The sequence below is a fragment of the Strix uralensis genome, chromosome Z (assembly GCF_047716275.1).
Source record: "Strix uralensis isolate ZFMK-TIS-50842 chromosome Z, bStrUra1, whole genome shotgun sequence".
Taxonomy (NCBI): Eukaryota; Metazoa; Chordata; class Aves; order Strigiformes; family Strigidae; genus Strix; species Strix uralensis.
The window spans coordinates 32,267,360-32,291,353 of NC_134012.1; the positions used below are offsets into that span (position 1 = coordinate 32,267,360).

General features: G+C 35.6%; 1 long non-coding RNA gene across 2 annotated transcripts in view; it reads right to left on the reverse strand.

The window, feature by feature from the left end:
- Nucleotides 1–7,955: 7,955 nt before the first annotated feature.
- Nucleotides 7,956–23,994, reverse strand: part of LOC141937531 (uncharacterized) — an 847,382-nt gene continuing 831,343 nt past the window's right edge. For both annotated transcript variants that reach the window (XR_012626995.1, XR_012626996.1), the window contains one exon: nucleotides 7,956–8,071. This is a non-coding gene — a long non-coding RNA (uncharacterized LOC141937531). The remainder of the gene's footprint in view (nucleotides 8,072–23,994) is intronic.

The window sequence follows — 23,994 nt, forward strand, 5'->3', positions numbered from 1 at the left end:
CATTTCACTGGATCCATACTAGCAACTCATTAGCCTTTTCACGTTTACAACACTTCAGAATATACTTTAATTATGATCAAACATAAATGCCTGCCCTTTTCTTCAATTGTCAGTCCTGTTTGTCCAGAACAAATACAAGATCTTAAAAAGAGTGAATAAATGTCTTGTTACTAGACTTCATATTATAGGGCTGACAATGCTGCTCTCCTACATCAGACACTGCTTAATGGTTATAAAGAAATATTTAGTGATGCACTGCTCTTGAATCACTGATAGCTTGCTTCAGTTAACATTTTATTTCACACCAAACTGGGACAAAGTGGTTACAGGAAGAAAAAAGAATAGATCTCTCCATGAACAAATTATAATATCAGCATTAAAATACATTATTAAGCAGTCTAATAATAATCAGTTTGATTGCTGAGAAGATGTCAGATGAACTACTGTCTGTGATTACAGCAGGACAAAAAAAATAGTCCAATAGCAGCATCCAACCAAGGGAAACAATAAGCTAAAACTTTAAACATGTTATTAAGATACACAGTGCCCACAGCAAGAGAACGGGACTCACAACATTAATTGCTGGTGTCTAGACTGTAATTTGTTTTTCAGTCCCCACAAGTTTAATCCATCCAAAAAAGAAAATAGCATATTAATGACATGTTTAATAAAACTGGCATGGAATCAGTCCAAAACATGTTTAGATTCACAGCTTCAGCTAATTTCCTGTCTTGTAAACACAAAGGTAACATGTCAGTTTAATTCAGAGCCACTGGAACCTGTGGATTCTGTCTTGCAATTATGTAGTCAGTGCTCATACAGTCCTTAAATGGAGTAAATGTTCAGCTGGTATCAGTTTAAGGTATTGCCTACTTTAGTGCTTTTATCCAGTTAAAAAACAGTATAACTCAAATCTAGATATTCACTCTTATAAAAGTTACACATTCATACATGAAGGAAAATTGGAGTCATTCTCATCCCACCAGGAATTCAGTTCTACTACGCAAATGGAAAGAATTCACATTGAACTTAAACGTGCATAAGGAGTTCAATCTCTCCCTTGGCTATAAGATCCTGTGTTCAGAACTCAGTAATGAGAGTTTAAATGGCTGAAAAAATGGGTTCTTGGTGCCTTTATGCAAACTTATACATAAAGAGATTTTGATTATGTAAATAGTCATGCACTATGGTCAATATAGTATGATGACCTAATCAATAACTTGGGAAAAGGGTACAGCTTGCCATTTGTTTTCATTCTTGTATACTTATACCTATTTTAATTGACTTAATGGTCTTTTCCCACCAATTTTTGACATGATAAATCACAAGCCATGCTGTTTTAATAAATCAATCTGAAGTCTTTTCCTTCTCAATTTCCAATTGATAAAGCAATCTCCTTCTGTCAGTTTCAAGGGAAGAGACAGCTAACATCTGTTCTATAGGATGGTGGTACAGTTTACAAAGTCTTTTCAACACTGGATTTCCATTAATCATCTAGGTGATGACAGAGGGAATAAAATACTATACACTTTAAGGTCTATAAAATTTTACTGTACTATTGTAAAATAATAATGATAAGTAGAGTCTTATTATTATAGTAGTCATTGAAGAAATGTTTTCATCAGTTCATTCTAGGATAGTCAAATTAGTTCAAATTATGGAAAACAACAATGTAAGACCATCTCCAAAGATTAAGGTTCATAATTCCAATTTATTTTATAAAAAATATTTGTACTGTTTTTATTTGTAAAGGAAATTCACTTAGAAACTTTCTCATAGTTAGAAAAACAATAAAGCGTTCATGAAATTTAATCACACTCTTGCAAATCTTTTTAGTTGCACTCGAAATATATTCTTCCTTGGCTTTCCCAATTGTTGGTTGGTTTTGGTTTTTTTTTTTTTTTTACAACACCAAGAATAAATTATTTGCTCTTTTCCAGTAGAATTTGAATAAAAAACTGCCTGAATGGGACATGGTCTTTACTTATCATCCCACAAATTTTTAGGTCATCTTCAAATATGCTATCCTTATAAAGCAAAAAAATCCCACACTGAACTCTCGCAAGTCCAGGAACATGTTATATAAAATTACAAAAACTATGTGAAGAGTTTTTCCTCTTCGGTAACTGCCAGGTAATTCCGTGCTGTAATCCTGGGAGCCTAATAACTTCTCTGATAGAAACTAACAATTACATCTATGAACTTGGTTAATGAAGTTCTTGATGTGAAAATACTAAATGAATGATATCAAATGATAAGACTGATTCTATTTTCTGAAATATCTTGTGACAAGTTTATGTCCCAGTGAGTTATCTTATGACAACCCCTAACCTTTTCCAAAAAATGATCATTTTTTCAAGCCAAAAAGGGCATATGACTCATTGAGGTTGAAGAAGTCATGCCCATTTCCTTTATTGCTGTCCAGAGGTGTAATATGCTTTTAACTGCAATTCTCCTAAATAGAGTTCCTGTGTACATCTTTTCCAATAATAGTTTCATTTAATGGCCTTTCATTAAAGTATAAAATAGAAAGGATTTAATCTACAGGAAATAAGATAAACATTACTTTGTTGCTTATTCTATTAAAATTTGTTGTTTGTTAAAGGCATACTATGGTCTTGAATAATAGTTTTCTACTGAATATTGATATAGCATGGCAACAAATAACAATTTAGATTAATAGGGAGTTTGGATGGTGTTTTCAATTTCAATTTTGCAGTGGTTTACTTTATCTACGTGACAGCATTTTATGTGTGTGTCAGAATTTGTGTGAAGTTATTATCACTCATTTTATGGTTAAATATTCTTCCTGTTTTCATTGCAGACTTCATCCCAGTTAGTAGTGGTAGAGGGAAGTTTACATTAAAAGTCCATAGGAATCAGAAAGCTAGCTATTTCTACAGAACCTTAACTCAAGAATTAATCAAGAAGTTTAGTCTTGATCAGTAAGCTACTGAATATTTTTCATCATTTATAATGTCTTCTCAAGATAAATAAATAAGGATAGAAAAATCATATTTTTATGATTACATTTGCTTTGAAACCCTGCTAATGTATGTTTTGATTAACACTGAAGCTTCTGATTTATTAATTATGCTACTTGTCTTCCCCTCACTCCTTTTACCTTATTTTTTGGTGGTGGCTATTAATTTTCTCTAGAACAGTTAGAAATAGTAGAATAAATTGCCTAGTAAAAAAGTCCCTGTTAAAATCATTGTCCTTGTTTGTTAATTCAGATACAGGCCAGACTTGCTATAATTTTGCTTGGGCACTTAAGACTGAATCTAAATCTCCAGACAGGAGAGAATTTTTCTTATCCTACCCTTTGCATAATACTTTGTGCTAGGCTACAGGAAAGGAAAAAAGTGTACTATAAACTATAAAGTTATATAAAAAACTATAAAGTTTTTATAATATCCATGTCTTTCATGAAGATTCAATGTTTTAAGTGACCTCATTGCTGCAACAGAGAATGAACAGTTTCATGTGTAGCAGGGAAATAGAAACACATTGTTTGGAAAATCAAAGTTCCCTGAGATTTCAACAATGCTTTGTGAAGAAACCTGAGACTTTAGAAAGAATGAACATTTTTGTCATGGAGGATCCCAAAACAAATTACATCATAGGTGTTATTTATATATTTTTTTAAAATATGTAATTAGACAATGAGATTTCAACAGATAAATATAGCTGGTTATAGATTAGATGTTTTTAATAAGTCATCTGTATTGGAAATATCAGGACATATTTCTTCCCCTATCCTCTACAAAATTGAGACTTTGAGTATTCCCTCACTTGTAAGATTTTTTGTCATAAAGGTGTTATATAATAAAAGGCTGCTGCACTTTAGACATCTCTGTGTCCTTTGATCTCCATAATCAGCTTCTTCCTACATAATATGCACTTTGCTATAATAAGTAAATTACAAGCTCTCAAGATCAACCACAGAGAAGTAATAACTAGTGCTGGAATTAACAGAGGGCCTTACGGAATAAACAGCTAGTTGGCCCACAGTTGTCAGGACACTGAGTGTCAGTTTACTGCACTGGCAAAAGCACTGTTCTAAATTTGTTCAGTAATGTTGTTTAATTGGGCTTAAAAAAATGTTATTTGTATTTTTACAATTTTTTAATATTAAGCCACAGACCATCTTTCACTGTAATTCTTGCTCTTGTAAAAACATGTTGTCCTACATTGTCCTGCAGACTATTTAATAATCAGGCTTCTGATAAAGGTTATAAGTGTTTCTAAGCAACCACAACCCACTTTAAGTATGCTAGTCAATTAGCTCTAGACACCATCTTCCAGTGTTTGTCTCTATTGTTTCTTTCTGACTTGAAACATAAAGAGACAGAAAGAGAGGGAAAGGAAATGTAGAAATAATGCCTTGTACTAGTCAATGTTGATGCTATTAAGTAACACCTCTTGCAGATAAACACAGCTCTTGGACAGCCCCTCTCCAACGCTACAGTGATGTGTGTGCTCATCAATCCTGTTTCAACATATAAGCCATAAAGAACAGAAACTTATCTAGCTAGTGACAATATGGAAAATAAAAATAAAAAGCAAGAGAGGTATTGGTGGTTGTGAGAAGAATAGTTTCTCCCATTTTGTCCAGTGTTTTCATATTGTCATTTTTAATATTCACTTCTTTCCACAGAAAAACAAACAAGAATCTCCCTATGAAATGACCCCAGTTGTTACATACTTTTTAAAGAGAAGACTCTAAAGAATGATTTTTCTATTCAAAAGTTAAATATCAGTTGAATTTTGATCACAGAGGGATGTCGTGTTTAGGTAGCTTATCCCTGTTAATCTTTCATTTTCTCTCTCATGTTCATAAGCCCCATTTTATTCCTAGAGTCACAACAATCTTTCTTACTTGGTGTGGTCAGTTTTCCTCCTTATCTCTAACAGTTTCCCCACTATTATTTTCATCTCACTGAGGAATATCTGAGAAGAAAATACTGATATTTCATTGTCTCTTATGGCTTAGAATAGCTCCCTCCATTGAGGCCTGTACAAAACATAGTTTGTGTTTGCTGTGAATATCCAACATGATTTAACCAAACAAGGATGAATCTTGCTGGAACAGCAAGCTTTTTCTGGGCTTCTGATATTGCCACTACCACTTAACACAAGATTGAGAGTGACTTAAAGTATAAAATTACATTAAAGCAGGGAGTCTAGAAAGAGACTAAAGTATGTGTCTGGTAATTTATTTAACTCACTAGCTATATTTCTATGTGTTACTTTTCAATTGATAGAATATTCTATAACTGTACCATAATAGCAAGAATGGCCGAAGATCTTTGTATCACAATAGCTCTCCTGGTCTATTGAGTGCCCAATAATGGAAATTTTGGGAAGTGTAAGAACAGCACAGATATGTAGTGATACTATCACTGGGCATTTATCCACACACTTGCACCTCAGGGACTTTCTGAAGTCAGAGGGAGTATCAGTGTATTTACAGCTTTATGGGATTCTTCTTCCACATTTTTTCCTTATTTTCCTTGAGTCTATGGAAAATTTTGAATCCCAAAAAAATTTTTGCAGGGACTTTCACATCTTCCCTATAAACGCTACTTATTCTGTACCTTGCACTTTTTACTTTCAGTTTTCAGATTATGTTTTTTTACTGGAAGAAAAAAAAGAATGATTGATCCCTGTTTTTATTTTCTACACACCAGACATGGTTTTATAAACCTTTGTCTGGTCTTTCCTCAGTTTATCCCTGTTCCACATTGAAGAATGCTCAATATATAGTCATTACTCATACAAAACCTGTCTTATTATTTTGATCATCCTTTTTGTCCTGCTCTTCATCTTACCCAAGATTGCTGTATTTACTTTTGATACGAACTATTGTGTTGGGTTTGTGTGGCAGGGATTTTTAGTAGTGGGGAGGGGGCTACAGCAGTGGTCCCTGTGAGAAGCTTCTTGAAGCTCCCTTGGCTCCAAGTTGGACCAGCCTCTGGTAAAGGCTAAGCCAATTAGCTACTGTAGCCGTGCCTCTGTGATAATGTATTTAAGAAAGGGAACATGGGAGGAAGAAGAGGGAGTTCTGAGGAGGAGTTATGAGAAAGACACTGCTGCAAACACCATCAGTGGAAGAAAGGAGAAGGAAGGGGGGAGGTGCACCAGAACAGAGACTCCCTTGTATCCCGTGGTGAGATGGCAGGACTGTCCCCCCTGCCACCCATGGGGATCTATGGTCCAGCAGAGATTCATCTGTCACCTGTGGAGGACCCCATACCAGAGCAGGTGTCTGTGCTTAAAGGAGACTGGGACTCTGAGAAGTCCCCAGTGTTGTAGTTCAGCGCTGGGAGGACTCCAGCATGCTGGGGTGACCTATGCCGGAAAAGCATGGGAATGGCTGCAGCCTGTGGGAAGGACTCATGCCGGAGATAGTTCATGGAAGACTGTCTCCCATGACAGGGGAATCATATGGAGCAGGGGAAGAATGAGAAGAGTGTCCTCCATGAGGATGAAGGAGTGGCAGACTGACCATAACCCCCATCCCCTACCCCTGTGCTGCTGAGGGGGAGGAGGTAGAGAGATCAGGAACAAAAACTGAGCCCAGGAAGAAGGGATGGGTGGGGGGAAGGTGTTTTTAAGATGTGGTAATGCCTCTCACTGTCCCAGTCTGTCTGTTAAGTGTTGTTAGTGTTTGAATTAAAGTGATCTTTTTCTTCCCTTAATGAGTTTGTCTTTTGTCCTTAACCATAATGGGTGAGACATCCCTCTTTGTCTTTATCTCTATTTCTGAGCCTTTTTGCTTTATTTTCTCATTCCCATTCCTGAAGGGAAGGTGTGAGTGAATGGCTGTGTGGTGCTCGGTTGCCCTTTGGGTTCAATCCACAACAATTATGTAACTCTAAATGGAAATTAACCACTTTCAAATTGTGAATTATTGTGATATTAGAACTGTTTTTTCAGGGAACATCACATTTACTGCATGCTGAATTTCATGCGGCACTTTATTGTCCATTCACTTAATCATTTTAGAATTCTTTCTCCACAATGAAGTCAGCATTTTTACTTCTCTAAGTAACTTAATAACTCCATAAAAATATGTGATACTACTTTTCACCAGCTTTTTCAGCTCTGCTATCAATGTGTTAAATGTAATGTGTTAATGTATGAAACTTGAAGACTCCCCTTGAATACAGAAATAATTTACCTGTTTCATAATATGATCAACAACCTCAAATTTCCTATACCTCATCATCCATGTATTACATAATATATGGAATGTGTTATAAATTGCCAAACTGTCTGTACACATATGAAATAATCACAAATTTACTGTGATGCTTTACTAGCCATAAAGTGTTTTCTCACTAGGTACTGATCTTCTTCATAGCCAAGTCAATTAATACCTTGCCTTACTCATCAAAAAGAGATAGGTCAGGTCGTATGTGCCTAACTGCCGTATTATCTTATACAAAGTAGGTGAAAAGAGTATTAAGGGTTTGACATATCTTTTGCATACAGCTATAGCTTGTAGAATACTTTTTTACAAGAATCTGCTTTCCAGTTTTACTTTGCCTTTACAGATGAGAATTATTCATTGTACAAAGGCTAATGTGAGATATCACACAAGACAGAACAACTAGAAGTGCTCTTTGTTGTAAGTGCTGTTACTCATCCAATGCATTCCTTAAATTTCCATTTAATTTATAGCACACCTTAGGAATCACACTATAGCAATGAGACTTTCTTTTATTCCAACACTGCATAATCTGAACTATGGTCTCACTCCTGCACCTTAGGAGATATATACAAGAGTTTATTACACAGTCTTCTCATCCAAGCATTATGCTATTTCCTGACTAGAACTTCTTGGTATTTCAAAAGGGATACACTTTCCAAGATGGAATATTGCCAAGTAGAAGCAAGTTTGTGGTTTATAACAAAAAAGTCTGAACCAAAAGGAGTCAGGCCTTTTAGAAAAAAATAACTAACATAGCAAAAATGTCTAGCAATGAACATTCAGAAAGTGAGTGCATGGGAAATCTTACTTTGAATCTTTGTAGATTTTGGTGCTGTCCACTGAATTTCTCACCTAAGGAAAAAGAAAGAGGCAAAATAAAACTTTGTGAAATACATACTATATTATTCCATTAAAGAAGTTAAGTTAAAAACTCTGACAAATAAGATTAATTTTTACTTTCTAATTTTGAATCCAAGTGAAGGGAATACCCTGTTGTTGAATGTTCAATCTCTAACAGCAAAGAGTTCTATACAATTTAAAAGGACACATACTTTCTCTGGTTTCAATCTATGTAACAGGAAATCCATAGAATACAAAAGACCAAAAAAAACCCCTATCCTTCAAATTATAACTTATAGAAACATAAATCATTTTCAGTGTGTCAAAATAGATATTCATTGTCATAGCCTGTAGGAAGAGAAATATTTTTTATAAACTTGGAGCTTAGAATGTATCATGTACTGTGCTTGTTCTTTGCATGCAATCAATAAATAATTTGATTTCAAATTGAAAAAATGCAAACATAAGAATAGACGTAGAATAAAGAACCTGATCCATTACTCAGCTAATGTAGTGAAAAATACAGAGACTCTCTCTACAAGGTCTGAAGGCAGCTCTGAAGGGCATCTCTTTTACTCTTAAAAGGTGCTGCACCTTTCCCTTAAGCAGATATATTTGTTTTCAAAGGATCTAACCATGACAGAGGATTTATCAGATTCAAGATATAGAGGCAGAATGTCTTCAGTTTAAATTTGTGTTTTGAACTGCAGCTGAAGGTTTTAAACTCAGAATCCTTTTGTTCATTTAATTGAAAGACAATTACAGAACTATTCTCCATAATTTTTGGTAGAGGAACAGAGAAGGGACTTTTGGGTGGTTTTGTAAATAGCACTGACAAGGACTTATGCTGGTTAGAAACCTTTCTTTGATTATATTTTCCACAACAAAAGATTTACTTATCCTCAATATTCTACCAAAGTTTTTACTGTTTTCCTGGTCAATCTTAAAAGAACCTGGATAGAGAGGAGAGCTGTTATTTTAATGTTACGCTGTTGCTGGACACAGTTCTGAAGCAATCAAATTCTTCCATTGAAAAACTGCTCTACTTCATACATTTTACAAAGAAACAAGCAGTTTTCCTTAGTAAACACCAATATATTTTAATTTCTAAAAATTAAACTTGTGTTATGTAAACCTGGTCAGTGAATGTTAAAAGCCTGCACAGAGAAGTGGAGCTGGCATGCCTTTATTCTTGCAGAAGGCCTCTGGTACTTGTAGATTTATGTCCAACACAGGGAATTGGGTCTTCCTGCCTTCCCTGACTATTTTTACTGTCCCGTCTTACAGGAGTGGAGGATGGGCTGGCTTAAGAATAGCTCATCCTGCTGGACCATGGGCTGGAACTTTGCCCATAGCTGGGAAACAGTGGATACATCCTATGTGCACCATCCTGCCTTCCACTATATTCTGCCCACATTGCTGGCCAAAGAAGAATGAACAGAAGAGGTATGGCTAAAACCAATTTTCATTTGATTTGTGGGACTGTGGCAGCAGACACAAAAATGGAAAGAAGGTAGTCAAGAGGAGCAAATCCAAGCATCTGTTCTCTGTGCAGCAGATGCCCCAGGGCCCAAGAGGAGACACTGCAGCCATCAACTATTTTTTGGTTCTGTTTTGTTCTTTGTAGTTTCATTTTTGGTGGAAGCTTCTGTGCCAGGCCAAGCTCAACAAAATAACTTCGCTGCTTGTTCATTTTAATCTGGCCCTGGATCTAGCTCTGGTTCATAGATCCTGAAGAGAATTTGATTTTATAGTACTCTCCATAGTACTTTTACTGTATTTTTTAAGACAACTAAGGGAACAATATTCTAAACTGGTATTAACATTTATTATGATATATTTTACTAGTTCTCTTATACTTGGGTTTTTTTGTTGAAATTACATTAAGAGGTACATGAAATCCTTAAAGAGAGAACATGTAAAAGTTGCTCTTCACAGAAATATAGCATTGATGTTTGCCAGAGAAATTAAGTCTCTCAGGAATGGTAAAAAGGCGAATTAATACAAAAGAGTCGAGTCAAAAAGTTACCACAGCTGAGTAAATTGTTTTGTATATTATCTGTTCAGAAAGCATGTTAACATGGCTCTTGATTTCAATGCAGTTTCCACCCTCTCGTCACATGATTCCAGAGGCTCTAGCAAAATGTGTAAGAAGTAGTAGTTTCCATCTGAAGACAAAAAAGTGCTCTACTACTCTAGCTGTTCCTTTTGTCAGTAAGTTCAATAAAAGAGAGAAAAAAGTCAACCTCCAAAATACCTCCCACCCCCTAACCTAAAGGGAAAATTTTGAAAATATTTAGATGAATGAGTAATTTTTCAGATGTGAATAGTTAAAGTGAAGCTCTACTGACAGGGTAAGAGACATAAATTATACATGATATAGGTCCTTCTGTAAGCATTCAATCAAGGGACCAACTGAGTGTTAAATATAATGAGCAAAGGAATGTCACTGAGCTGTAAGTTTATTTAGGACATGTATTTCCAAAAAACATAAAAATAAATAATAGAAATGTATTTTAAAAATAGTTCAATGGAAAGGTGTATTTTTAGAAAAGTAAATTAAATATGCTGCGATTTCATAAATAAAATATCTAATGGGAAAACAGTGGTTACAGCCTTTATTGTACTTGGGAGCTAAAACTTAACTAAGATAAATGAAGAATGCTTTCTTTGCTCCTGCAGAATTTTCTGTTCCGCTTGTCAGAGTAGTTTCAAGGCACCAGTACAATTCTTCTTGGAGACCTCCACTGCTGAAGAGGTTCAGTCAGAATTTTCCCTTAGGATGTTTACTTCATATGAAATTCTTCCAGTAAAAATGATGCAATGTGTTCCCTTTATCATTCATCCGTCTTTGCTCTCTCTATCTCATATTTCAATAATTCTGTCCCTTTTTTTAGTCATAGCAACTACCATTTCAAAAATACTAATTGGCTTTGAAGGAGCTCAGTCTTTCTATTCCTTTCCTTTTCTCCCATTCTCAGTAAAATACACTTTCTTTCCAGTGTCTTCCTCATTTTAAAAAAACAGATTCTGTTTTCAGCATCAAGGTATCTGTCCTCTTTAGTAGGCCTTCTAACCCACTTTTTTCATTCAGGCTTTCAATGACAATCTTGCACATGAAAGCTGATAGCCAAATTTTTCCATCAATCTTTATTATTTTTATTATATTTGTTATTGGAAAAGCCTAAAGGTGCAGTTTCTCTTCAAGCAATCATTTACTCAAAAGTGCTGCACCATATTCTGCAATTTGCACCAGTTAGAACTCCACTAATTTCAATGGTATTGCACATTTACATGTTGGTCCCTTTATTGTTAGTAAAATATTTTCTCTGAGACAAAGTAAGAACTGTAGGATCATATTTTTAGTTTTCATAATACATATTAATTATAGAGTCAAGTGACTGATTTTTTTACATTTCTGCAGAACAAACAGTTTATTTAATGCAAATGCACCATTACACTGAGGGCCAGTACAAGATAAATGCACCACATATTTAGAACACAGTCTTTCTTGACAGTTATGCTCAGAAATGTTATGAAACATTTATGAACACTGAAGTCTATACACATCAGCAAGCTTGCTAAAATTGAAAAAAGCTCCTTACTCATGCAAAAATAAGCAGATGCTTAAGTGTTTGCAGGCACACATTTGAATATCTCTCCATGGGTATTGGACAGGTCCTCTGCACAGGGATGAACTTCAGTCAATAAAATGATTAACAACAGCAGCACATAGTGCAGGAAAATGTATCCACTCCAGAAAAATTAGTTTAAGTCATGTTAGCTGCAGTCTGATCAGTGACATACAAAACCTTAAATCTCTTAGAGTATATTGCATTATGGAATGTCTGTAAGTATTTTACCACAACTAGTTTTCCTGACTTGCGTAGAACATGGCAAGGTTATTCCATTTATTGAAAGGTTACTATTTGGTGAATTTCCCCAAATATGTATTGTCCATATTTCCTGTTTAAAAACATGTTTCCAATCATCTAAAATTTATATATATTTCTGCATCTTCTTGTTGTGATATTTTGGCTGACTAATTTCCAGTTTGATGATCCTCCCCAAATCTGGCTATAATAAAGAGAAATCTCAGAACTGTTTTTGAATACCCTCTCCTAATTTGGGAAATTATTTGTAACTGCAGATACATACATAAATAAATCTCTGTACCCTGATTTAATATTCTCTCTTGACATCACCATATTCATGATATCAGCATTTTAATCTTTCATCTTTCCTTTGCAAACTCATTAACTGCTTTTAAAAATTTGAATTACAATACTCAGCATTTTTCTGTTGTGGTAGAGATGTCATAGGACTGGTTCCAACATTTACTGAATGCAATGGATAAATTTCCCTGGGCCTCAACAGGGAGCTTAAATCAGGCCTTTAACTAACACCAGAAATGGATTTTAAAACAGTTTTCTATTTCACAACCATGCCAGAAATCTCTGTCCAAATAGTAGTTTTCCAATTGTTCCATTATTAAAACCTAAAGCCATTGTACCTGTTTTCCCCAAACTGACAAACTAATCACTCATCCAATGTAACTTCTCTCTAATATTTTCTTCAAAGATAAATTAATCAGAATAAGTTTTTATTGTGGCATCTCACTTATTTCTGTAAGTGGTGCTAGAACACCTTTGCCATTTTGTAGCACTTGCAGCTTTATCTATTTCTTTTGATAAACTACCATTTAACCTGACTTTATGTCCAGAGAAGGGATTACATGATATCCTTTGTTTGATTCTCATTAAAATGGTGATATGCAAAATTTGTAGTTTTGGTACCCTGAAGCTAAACTAAATGTCAAGTGCTTACAGAAAGAGTAGAGGAAGTAGCATATTATATGGTAATACAATATCATTAAACTCTAACTTATATTTCTTCATGAGTAATTCCTTAGGTCAGATTTTACAATATATTGACAAATTCTCCTGATTATCTAAAGATTGTGTGTATCTGACAATTTATTTATATGTGTGCATAATTGTATAAGTTGATAGGCAATGTATACTTGTTTTATCTGAAAAATGTGACTTCGTGTGACGGCATGAACCTAGGGCATCATAACCAAGTATATTAACACCGTATACGTATACAGAACTGTCATACAAGAAGTAACATTCTTGTCTGATACACTAACAGAATTCCCATACCTCAGAACGAATTACACAAAAAGAGAACATGAGTGACTAAGGTGTAGTAATATTGATAATAAATAATTTATTTCACCACATTTTGTCATACATTTTCTTATTTAAACAAATATACTATTTTTAATTAAGAGAGAATTTGAGGGGTTTTTTTTCCTGTGTTGTATCTTATTGTTGCTATGAAGCTATTTTATAATCAGGAGGACCTTGTTTTTCATAGGCTGAAATTGAGTCTAGTTAAGTGGAAATGACTGGGAAATGCAGACATTTCAAAGCATGCCCATGATAACAATAAGCAATGCCCTCTGTGTCTGGTTGATGATGCAGGAAGGATATATAGAAATGACTACATATGCAGAGAAGGATTGTATACCTTTTCAGTGTGTATAGTGTCTAAAAGAAGATCATTTGCAGATAAGATTTGGAAACAGGTAAGTGCTGCATGGTGAGGTAAGAGGAATAATATTATTTAGTGTGTGGCCAAGTCCTAAGTCACAAAATTAAAGACTGGGTTGTGAAACACTGTGAAAAATTATTGTATTTGTGGGTCAGATTACTTGTTTCTTTCAATTCACTTACCCGTGACACAGTATTTTGCTTTCTTACAAGCACACATACTCTAAGCGTGTAAGATTATTTTGCTGTTTAAAAGAAACATATAAGGACTATCAAGGCTGTATAAGCAAAATTAAACACTGAAAATTGAAAAAAGGACAAAGTTCATGTCCAATGCAGATTATTAACTGTATCTCTTTATATATATATGTGTGTGTGTGTAAAAATTACTGGTTTTTTTTATATATATAGATATAAGATCTATTATTGCATATGGAATAAGGAAGCAAGTAACAACTGGAAGACACAAATGGAACTAAGAAGCTGTGATTATTCACATTGCTTTTCATTTCCATTTGAATTCTATGGTATACACAAGTACGTTTTAACACAATGTAAATTATGCTCTCTTAAGAATGCAATGTGGGATCATATTTCTTTAAACATTCCAATACAGAGTCCAGAATGCTCTTTACACAGCGAAAGAGAAATTCAATAATTTCAATATAGTGAGATACTAGTAGAAAATGAAAATTATACAATATGCTAACACACTGAGGAACCACTGCTAGATAAGATAAGATAACCACAAGATAAGTATCCACCGCACTACTGAAATATTGCTGAAATCTAACCACAATCAAAGGGCATGTTTGTCATAAGAGACTTATTGTACAATTTTAGTTGATACTTCTGCACCAATGGATAAATAGATGGGATACATATGAATGACAATAAAATAGCAGTGGAGACTTACTACTCCCTTCAGGGACAAGGTATTTTCCCCTCAAAAATTCCAGTAGAAGAATATGTAGGCCTTTATTATCAAACGATGTAAAAGCTTGCTCAGGCAAGATGCAAGAAGCTTGATGGATGAAAGCAACGATTTTTGTACATGTATAATACTAAAAAAAATTTGTGATATAGGGGCTGTATACAAGTATGTATAAAGAAGTAGAAGAATAACAATATAATACAGTTCTACCATTTTAATTTTCATAACTCTCAAGCCATGACATACTGCATAGATCTAGAGCACTACTGTACAACATGAATTCTGACATTTATCTTAGACTATGAATAAGTGAAACACTGAATTTCATTAAAGTTAACAAGGGAATCCTCTTAGTTGTTCCCAAGAGGTAATTTTGAACAGGAAAACAAAACTGAGTTTACATTCACAGTTGCTAGGGAATGAAATGAGATTGTTGCTAAGATGAAATACTACCTGAAAATCCCTGACATACATCGTCCAAAGGTTTCTATAGTCTGATCTTCCATTTTGGCTCAGTGTCTGAATACACATATACTGTTGCTAAGGGCTGATGCCGTTGCCAGGTGAAAATGGCCATATTAACCTGCCACGAATATCTAAATATGTTGATAGAAGTGTGCTGTTACGAGATAGGAGAAACGTGTCTTGGAAAATTGGATGATCTATTATTTCTTATCCACCATATAACAGTGAAGTGACTTTGTTTACTCTTTGTGCACATGAGCTCTAACCCATAAAATATCAGTAAAGTACCTGACTTAATAATGATGGTACTATTAAATGAATATTGTGTTCTATTGAATATAAATCTTAATCAGAGATTCAATAGAACCTATCAAATTGTTACTGAGGGGATATAACTGAAGTCAGCTGATAGCCCTGTGTAGTTCAGACTAGCAAACACAGATGATCATTGCCCCTTTACCTTTAAAATGGATTCCTTCAGGCTGTTCTTTCTTTTTTAATGTTATGAAATTTGAGTACCATTATATCAAAAACAACTAAGAATATGCTTCAAATAAAATAAAGAAATAGACACTTTGAATGCAAATGAACAGGTTCTTTAATTGCTGTGTGTCACATATGTAACAGACATTCTTTCTTGGGTGCTAGTTAAATTGTAGTCTAATGCCTTTCTGGCAATTTACATAGTATTGCCAATAATACTTCGTAGTATAATCTTGCTTGTAAAATCTTGTCATTCTTGTCATTTCAGGGAGCAGCTTCTTGCTTATAAGTCAAATAGAGAAGGGAGACTAACAGAAGCCATTAGATAAAAATATCCACACAGGAGGGCTTGAAAAACTGTTGCAGTAGCGTGACTTGATAAAGACTATTACGATACACTACCAGCATATAATTCTTGATTTTGTTTGACAGTATTGAGTATAAAGTATTGACCTACACCATGCTACAGAAAAATTGATTGTATTGAGATGAAATTATAAATTTGAAGAAAATTAGTTTACACAACGGAATGGAATAGCCAAGTGACAGTGTTCAGCTATAAAGTTTTTCCCCTCCTTAGGACCCTTCCTTGCAGCCATTCTACCATCTCTTACACCTTCCAAGGCACCTTGGTTCTTGTTTTTGCGAGGCTTTAAGAGAGAATTCTAAAGAGTCACTTAAGAGTATGATCTCTAGAAAACATCTGTCTGTTGTTCCACCCAAACTGAGAAGTTGAAGTCACAGAAGCTAAGAAAGCACATGACTGCTCTTGTGTTGTGGAAGCTTATGTCTGTATGCTTAGATTTGACTGACACATTATTTCTTCTCTGCACCCCAATCTATTTTCTGCCTCACTAAGCTTACAAAACTCTGCATAAATTTTTCTCCTCAGCTTGTTCTGTAATCCTATCAACACACTGTCTTCCTGTTCATTCCTTGAGCCAGTAAGTGCCAGCTGTTTTGTCCTGGAAACAATTTTATTTATGTGAAGAAAAAAAGTGGAAAAAAAAAATAGTTGATCAGAAAGCTGTGAAAACAACAAAAACCTTGTGACTGCACTGAAATATTTGAGTCAATGTGTTTGACTCAAATAAAAGAAATTCTTATGGTTTCCATCAATCAACATACAAACCAACTTAGGCTAGATGAGTTTTTCACAGAAAGATAAAACTGAGTGTTTTCAGTCTATAAACTAATTCATTTTTTATTGTTCTGTTATGCATGAAAAAGAGGTCATGCTGAGAAATTAAAAAAAACTGAAATGAACATAAATTAATTATCTTAATATATTCTGCTATATTACATCTATCAAAAATGTCCTCATTTTTAATGGGAAATATGCAACACCCAATGCATGCACCCTTCATATTTTTACAAGCTATAAAACCTGTTTGCATTTTCAAAACCCAAAATGGAAGTATTTAAAATATTTTAGCAGAATGTCATTAATATGTGCATATATAATTAACAGTGAGAAACTATTTGTATGCATTATCATAGAGTCATAGAATAATTCAGGTTGGAAAAGACCCCTGGGATCATCTAGTCCAACCATCAGCCCTACTCCACAAAGTTCTCCCCTACACCATATCCCCCAGCATCTCATCTAAACGACCCTTAAACACATCCAGGGATGGTGACTCCACCACCTCCCTGGGCAGACTATTCCACTGTCTCACCACTCTTTCTGTGAAAAATTTTTTCCTAATGTCCAGTCTAAACCTCCCTTGTTCCAGTTTAAAGTCATTCCCTCTTGTTCTGTCACTAATTACCTGTGAGAAGAGACCAGCATCAACCTCTCTACAATGTCCTTTCAGGTAGTTGTAGAGAGTGATGAGGTCTCCCCTCAGCCTTCTCCTCCTGAAACCGAACAGTTCCAGATCCTTCAATTGTTCCTCATAGGATTTATTCTCCAGGCCCTTCACCAGCTTTGTTGCCCTCCTCTGCACTCGCTCCAGCACCTCGATATCTCTCTTGTATTGAGGTGCCCAAAACTGGACACAATACTCCAGGTGTGGCCTCACCAGTGCAGAGTACAGGGGGACTATCACCTCCCTACTTCTGCTGGTCACACTATTTCTAATACAAGCCAGGATGCCGTTGGCTTTCTTGGCCACCTGGACACACTGCTGGCTCATGTTCAGCTGTTTGCAATCAGAACCCCAGATTCTTTTCTTCCAGACAGCTCTCCAGCCACACCTCCCCAAGCCTGTAGCGATGCATGGGGTTGTTGTGGCCCAAGTGCAGGACCTGGCACTTGGCCTTGTTGAAGTTCATCCTGTTGATGTTGGCCCACCAATCCAATCTATCCAAGTCTCTCTGTAGAGCCTCCCTGTCCTCATGCAGATCGACACTCCCACTTACCTTGGTGTCATCTGATAACACACTCTATGTCCTTATCAAGATCATCAATAAAGATGTTGAACAGAAATGGTCCCAACACTGAGCCCTGAGGAACACCACTTGTGACTGGCTGCCAGCTAGATTTAACTCCATTGATGACCACTCTCTGGGACCGTCCATCCAGCCAGTGCTTGACCCAGCAGACCGTTCGCTCATCCAGGCCATGGGCAGCCAGTTTTTCTATGAGAATTCTATGGGGAACTGTGTCGAATGCTTTTTGAAAATCCAGGTAGACAATATCCACAGCTTTTCCCTCGTCCAGTAGTCAGGTCATCTTGTCATAGAAGGAGATCAGGTTTGCCAGGCAGGACCTGCCTTTCATAAACCCATGCTGACTAGGCCTGATCCCCTGGTTGTCCATTATATGACTTTTAATGGCACTCGAGATGACCTGCTCCATGACCTTCCCTGGTACCGAGGTCAGACTGACAGGTCTATAGTTTCCTGGATCCTCCTTTCTGCCTCTCTTGTAGATGGGTGTTACATTTGCCACCCTCCAGTCCAATGGACCTCCCCAGTTAGCCACAATTTCAGGTAAATCATGGAAAGCGGTTTGGCAAGCACATCTGCCAACTCTTTCAGCACCCTTGGGTGTAACCCATCCGGTTCCACGGACTTGTGTACATCCAAGCAGTGTATCAGGTCTCTGATCACTTCCTCTTTAATTGTGCTGACCTCATTCTGCTTCCCCTCCCTATCTCCTAGCTCATGAGGCTGGGTGTCCAGGGAACAGCCAGTTCCACTGCTAAAGACTGAGGCAAAGTAGACGTTGAGCACCTCAGCCTTTTCCTCATCTTAGTTACCATGTTTCCCTCTGCATCCAATAAAGGAGGGAGATTTTCCCTAATCCTCTGTTATGATGGCTTCCAGGAGGCAATGACTCCACAGAGTGGCAGAGGAAGCTGGTATTTATGGAGATGCACTGGTAGGGAGGTTCACTTTCACATGGATCTGCACTTCCTGCTACAGAACTTGAAAGTACATGAAAATCCACGATATGGAAGGGAATGACACTACTGAGTAGCAGTGGACTAATGTCCTGCCTTGCTCATGAGGCACATACTGCTTACCCCTTCCTGGCAGTAAGAGACACACAGCAAACCTCACTGACATACACACTAGCAATGGTATCTCCTGTCAAAATTCTCTGTGTTTTCAGACTTTGCATAGCCTAAGGAAGTATCAAAAATAGTGGCTCTATTAGAGAGTCTATCATGTTGTAACTGTTTGGGCAAGAAACAATATTGCTGATAGTACTCCCTTGTACAAAAGGTGTCATCTTTCACATTCAATACAGCTTGGTATTCCCAAGTAACAAATTTGAAGTGGAAAGAGTGGCCTACACTTCACCTCACTGCATGTTGTTCAACCCCTGCTATCTGGTGTCTGGAGTGAAGAAAACATGCTGATCTTTTTTAGGCATAGGATGTGAAACCTCGGAGTTCATCCCTGTCAGTGTTTCCACTTGATCTGTCTCTATTTATCAAGACCAGAGACGTGCAGCAGATTTGCTAAGGCTTAAAGAGTAGCCTTATTCTTGAGAAGACAGATACACTTTTTCCTCACTAGTTTTCTTGGAAACAGCTGATGCCTGAGCAAAGAGGAGAAGTAGTGCATGCAACTAAGGAGCCTGGAGAATCCAGAAGGACTTCTGAATTACTAGGAAGATATGTGTACTTTTGCACACTTACATAGTTACACATGTCCAAATAGAAGAGTCACTTTTACAGTGTCACATGCCAACAGTTCTACAGTTCCAGTAAACTGGATCACTCCAGGTAACATCTTGAAATTCTTGTAACATCTAGAGTCTGGAGGCATGTGATTGTTATTTTACTTTCCAATCCATAGTGTTCAATGGTAACTGCCTACCTATTTCTTCTGCGCTCAGAAATTATGTTCCCCAAGGCAAAACCAGTTGGGAAGAATAACACAGCCTCCCATGTTGACTTGTAGAGATCAGTGGGCTACTAATGGGTAAGGGATAAATATTGGTTTAAACTCAAAATTGCTGTAGCTTACTATCAGAAAAAAAGTAAACTTTTTTTTTTTTTTTTTTTTTTTAAATTTAAACACATTCCTGCTGTGTTCCTCTGCCTTTAATCTGTGTGCCATTATACATTATGTCTTTGTGATATGTAAAAGAATAAGAGGCCTTATTCGAATTAGATGTACTGCAGTGACTCCTTGGTGTGGTTGTTTATTGCACTAACAGCAACATTGTAATATAGGAGCTCTGAATAACAATATTGCAATGAATTCAGAAGTCTGCTGAAGAAAAGAACCAGAGATTCCAACAGATACAGTACAATGATAAAACATCTGGAATAACCTTATGTTATGAAAAAATTTAGTATTTGTGTGAAAAAAAGATAGTATTCATTATTGTGGATATATATTGGTAATCATGAGTAATTTTCAATAAGATTTTAGAATTTACTGGTTAGAGGCAGAAAGAGCACAACTATTTAGTGAAAAACTTGGCAAGTGAGAGCCACTAATTAATAAGACAGATTTACATCTCTTTCATTTGCTTAGTAGCAAGGCTTGGGTGATGGGATACAAATAGGGAGTAAAGTCTACACATTCATTCAGTCTCTGGCCTCTGAGAAAGACTAAGAGGATTCATCCAGTTAGTCAAAATGAATATTTACTGCCAGCAGTACTGAGCTAATTAGAAAAGTTCATGCTTTCTTATAAGAGTTAAACCAGATCATCCAGGCAGGCCAGTCTGGTTTTCCATGGTTTCTGGAACTGTGAACCTTAGATGAATCTCTGAGATGCATGTGGAAATATGGAACGTTCTTTTCATTTTGATACTTGCTTCTCTGCATGGTTATTTTTCACATTTCTTGCTTTATTCTTTGGATGTCCTTTGAAAGTAGTCATCAAAGCAAACCTTAAAGAGATCTACTGATAAAGTCGATCAATAGATCAGTACTGCACCAAATGATATATTGAAGAGTCAATATAGTTTGAGATGACTGGATCATACATATCACGTTATGAAGGAGAGAAATCACATGTTGTGTCTTTATCAGGTAAATCCTAAGCTCTTCACCTTCTATTCCTCACAACTACCTGATAAAGAACCATGGAGGGCTTTTGTGTTCATGATTCACAGAAATTGCTCCATTCTTTCAAATCTTTCACCGAGTACGGAAACAGGCTGTAGTCATTATGTTTATGTGACAGATCTTAAGGGAAAGAATATACATCGTCACAGAAAATGGTCTTCCAGCTGTGTCTTCCATCTTCAAAATACAAAATTTTAATCTCCTCCCTCCCTCTTGTCTATCCTTTCCACTTTCAAGATAATAGTGGAGGAGCTCTGATATTCTCTAGAAAGATAGCCAGGTGATATCATGGAGAGAAGACTGGAGAGGTGGTTTGTTGGGTTTTTTTTGTTTTTGTTTTTGTTTGTTTGTTTGTTTTTTTTTTAAATACTGTGATAGTACACATACAGGTCTCTTCTTCATTCTTCCAGCACAGAGTAAACAATTCAGTTCTGACCAGACATACACATACCTTTCAACATATGAATATCTACTGCACTAAAATGCATATATATCATCAAATAAATCATCAGACATATGGAACAGTATATTTCCCTTAACAGGAGAAAGAGTTCAGAGATATCTCATCATAATCAAAACAAAAAAAAACAAAAAAGAAAAGAAAAGAAAAGAAAAGAAAAGAAAAGAAAAGAAAAGAAAAGAAAAGAAAAGAAAAGAAAAGAAAAGAAAAGAAAAGAAAAGAAAAGAAAAGAAAAGAAAAGAAAAGAAAAGAAAAGAAAAGAAAAGAAAAGAAAAGAAAAGAAAAGAAAAGAAAAGAAAAGAAAAGAAAAGAAAAGAAAAGAAAAGAAAAGAAAAGAAAAGAAAAGAAAAGAAAAGAAAAGAAAAGAAAAGAAAAGAAAAGAAAAGAAAAGAAAAGAAAAGAAAAGAAAAGAAAAGAAAAGAAAAGAAAAGAAAAGAAAAGAAAAGAAAAGAAAAGAAAAGAAAAGAAAAGAAAAGAAAAGAAAAGAAAAGAAAAGAAAAGAAAAGAAAAGAAAAGAAAAGAAAATTAACTTCCCCAGTTCCAAGGGAAAAAATGAATGCAAGCAAAAAATTCCAAACTGCATAAAATGAAGAATCTTCTGGTTTTAAGAAATAAATGATAATCATAATACAATAGCAAAATATACAGATTTATTATACACAAACAGAAGAGTTACAAAGCATACAGCATGTGACAGATCCTGGGACTTTTGAAGTGTTGGGTATAATTTTCTATCTCAAAGACCATGTCTCAGAATTGACTGGGTTTCTGAGCAAACCTTTGTATAGGTAGGATCTACATATCTAAAAAAATCCGAACACAGTATTTTACTTTAAATCACCAAACAGATCCTTAATGAAACCAAACTAAAATGTCCTTTTTACAGCAGGATATTAATAAAATTGACACGGTCACAGGGATGACATAACTAACAATTATTGTTTTCTAATAATTTTTTTTAAGAGTAGCCAACACAACTAGCATGATGAAAAGTCATAACAGAAAAATTCAAAAGGCCAGATTTCCCCTCTTTTAGCTTTCTAACTTAATGATATCTAGAACTGCAGGGTCCCTCTGCTCAGATTTATGTAAATGTCTCCTGTTTGTAAAGAGAAAAATGCTTTTACATTGACTTGCCAGAGCACCATCCTCTTTTACTCTTATTTCCTCTCCTACCATAGGATTTTACACTCAATTTATCAGGCAATTATTAAAACTCAAATCAACAGTCACACAGCAATTATGTTATAAAGGGAATATGTTGCAAACAAAGGCTTGATTAACTCCTCAACATGGCAGTAAAAATTGTAGCTGGGGTCTGTGTATCAACCTGATAACAAAACAAGCTGGGGTTTTTTTGAATTGCTCTCTCTGGAGAACAGAGAAAAGGATGGGATGTACTAGGAATAATGATAAAATAATGCGTAAGTTATAGGTAACCAATTTTAAACACTGGTCTGAGTGACTCAAAGCAACTGCTGCCTCATATCTGTTTCAATTTTTTCACCATAAAATGACTTGATCTGTATATCTTCTTATTCAGACTTTCTTGCATTACAGATTCACTACTGACAGTAGGAGACATTTTTGTTCATAGGTTCAAGAGAAGATACAAACACAATGTCAAGGAAGCTTTCACTTTTAGAGAGGATTACTGTCCAGACTCGTTGTTTAGAAAAAATATATGTGCTCTGCTTCTGGTTAGACTGAAAATTTGATATCCAGGTTGGTAGTATGGCTTTTCTTGAGATGGCTTCATCACTTTGAAAATCAAAACGAACTTCACAGTACTGCATAACAGATACCTCACTGAAGAGAGTTTGGGACTCCATGAATTTCTCATATAACTTTTATGCCAAAATTCTTTTTATGATGTTTTCCTGGTTAGATGACATCTAAGTTTTGTGGATTTTGCCTAGTGTAGAGCAGCAGTCTAGAGTAAAATGTGAGAAGATCTAATCTAAGCATTAATTTTTGACACAAGTTGTGTAAGTATGTCCCAAAAGAGAACTGAAAATCAGATGTTTAGCCTACCCCCACAGCAAATTATTCCAGTATCAAACTTGTCATACCTCAGATGCTGTTTTTATGGCTTGAAGGGAACTATACACCTATTGAGACTGAAATAATAATAATAGAATTTCTTGTTTACAAATTCAAATTGATGCAATTTATACTTCTAAAATTTTTGTTCTATAATACAACTCTGTTCTAAGACCAGGAACAAACCATGAGCTGTCAAGAGAACTGTTGAACACAAGAAAGCACAGAGAGAATGGGAATGAAAGGCAGAGGTCACACCATGATATGCCTGTCTACTTAAATTCTAGACTGAATGCTCTTTGCTCTCCACTCTATACAAATAATTGAGTCCTTCATAGGCGAGAATTTTCTGAAAGACCTAAGGCCTTATCCATATCTGCAAGTGGAAATGAAGACCCTTGCTTGACTTCATCAGGGTTTTACACCAATCTTCAGAGATGAAAGAATTCCAGAAAATAAATTTTGAATGAAGAGAACAGAGATTACATGTGCTAAGGGGAGGGAACTGGGAA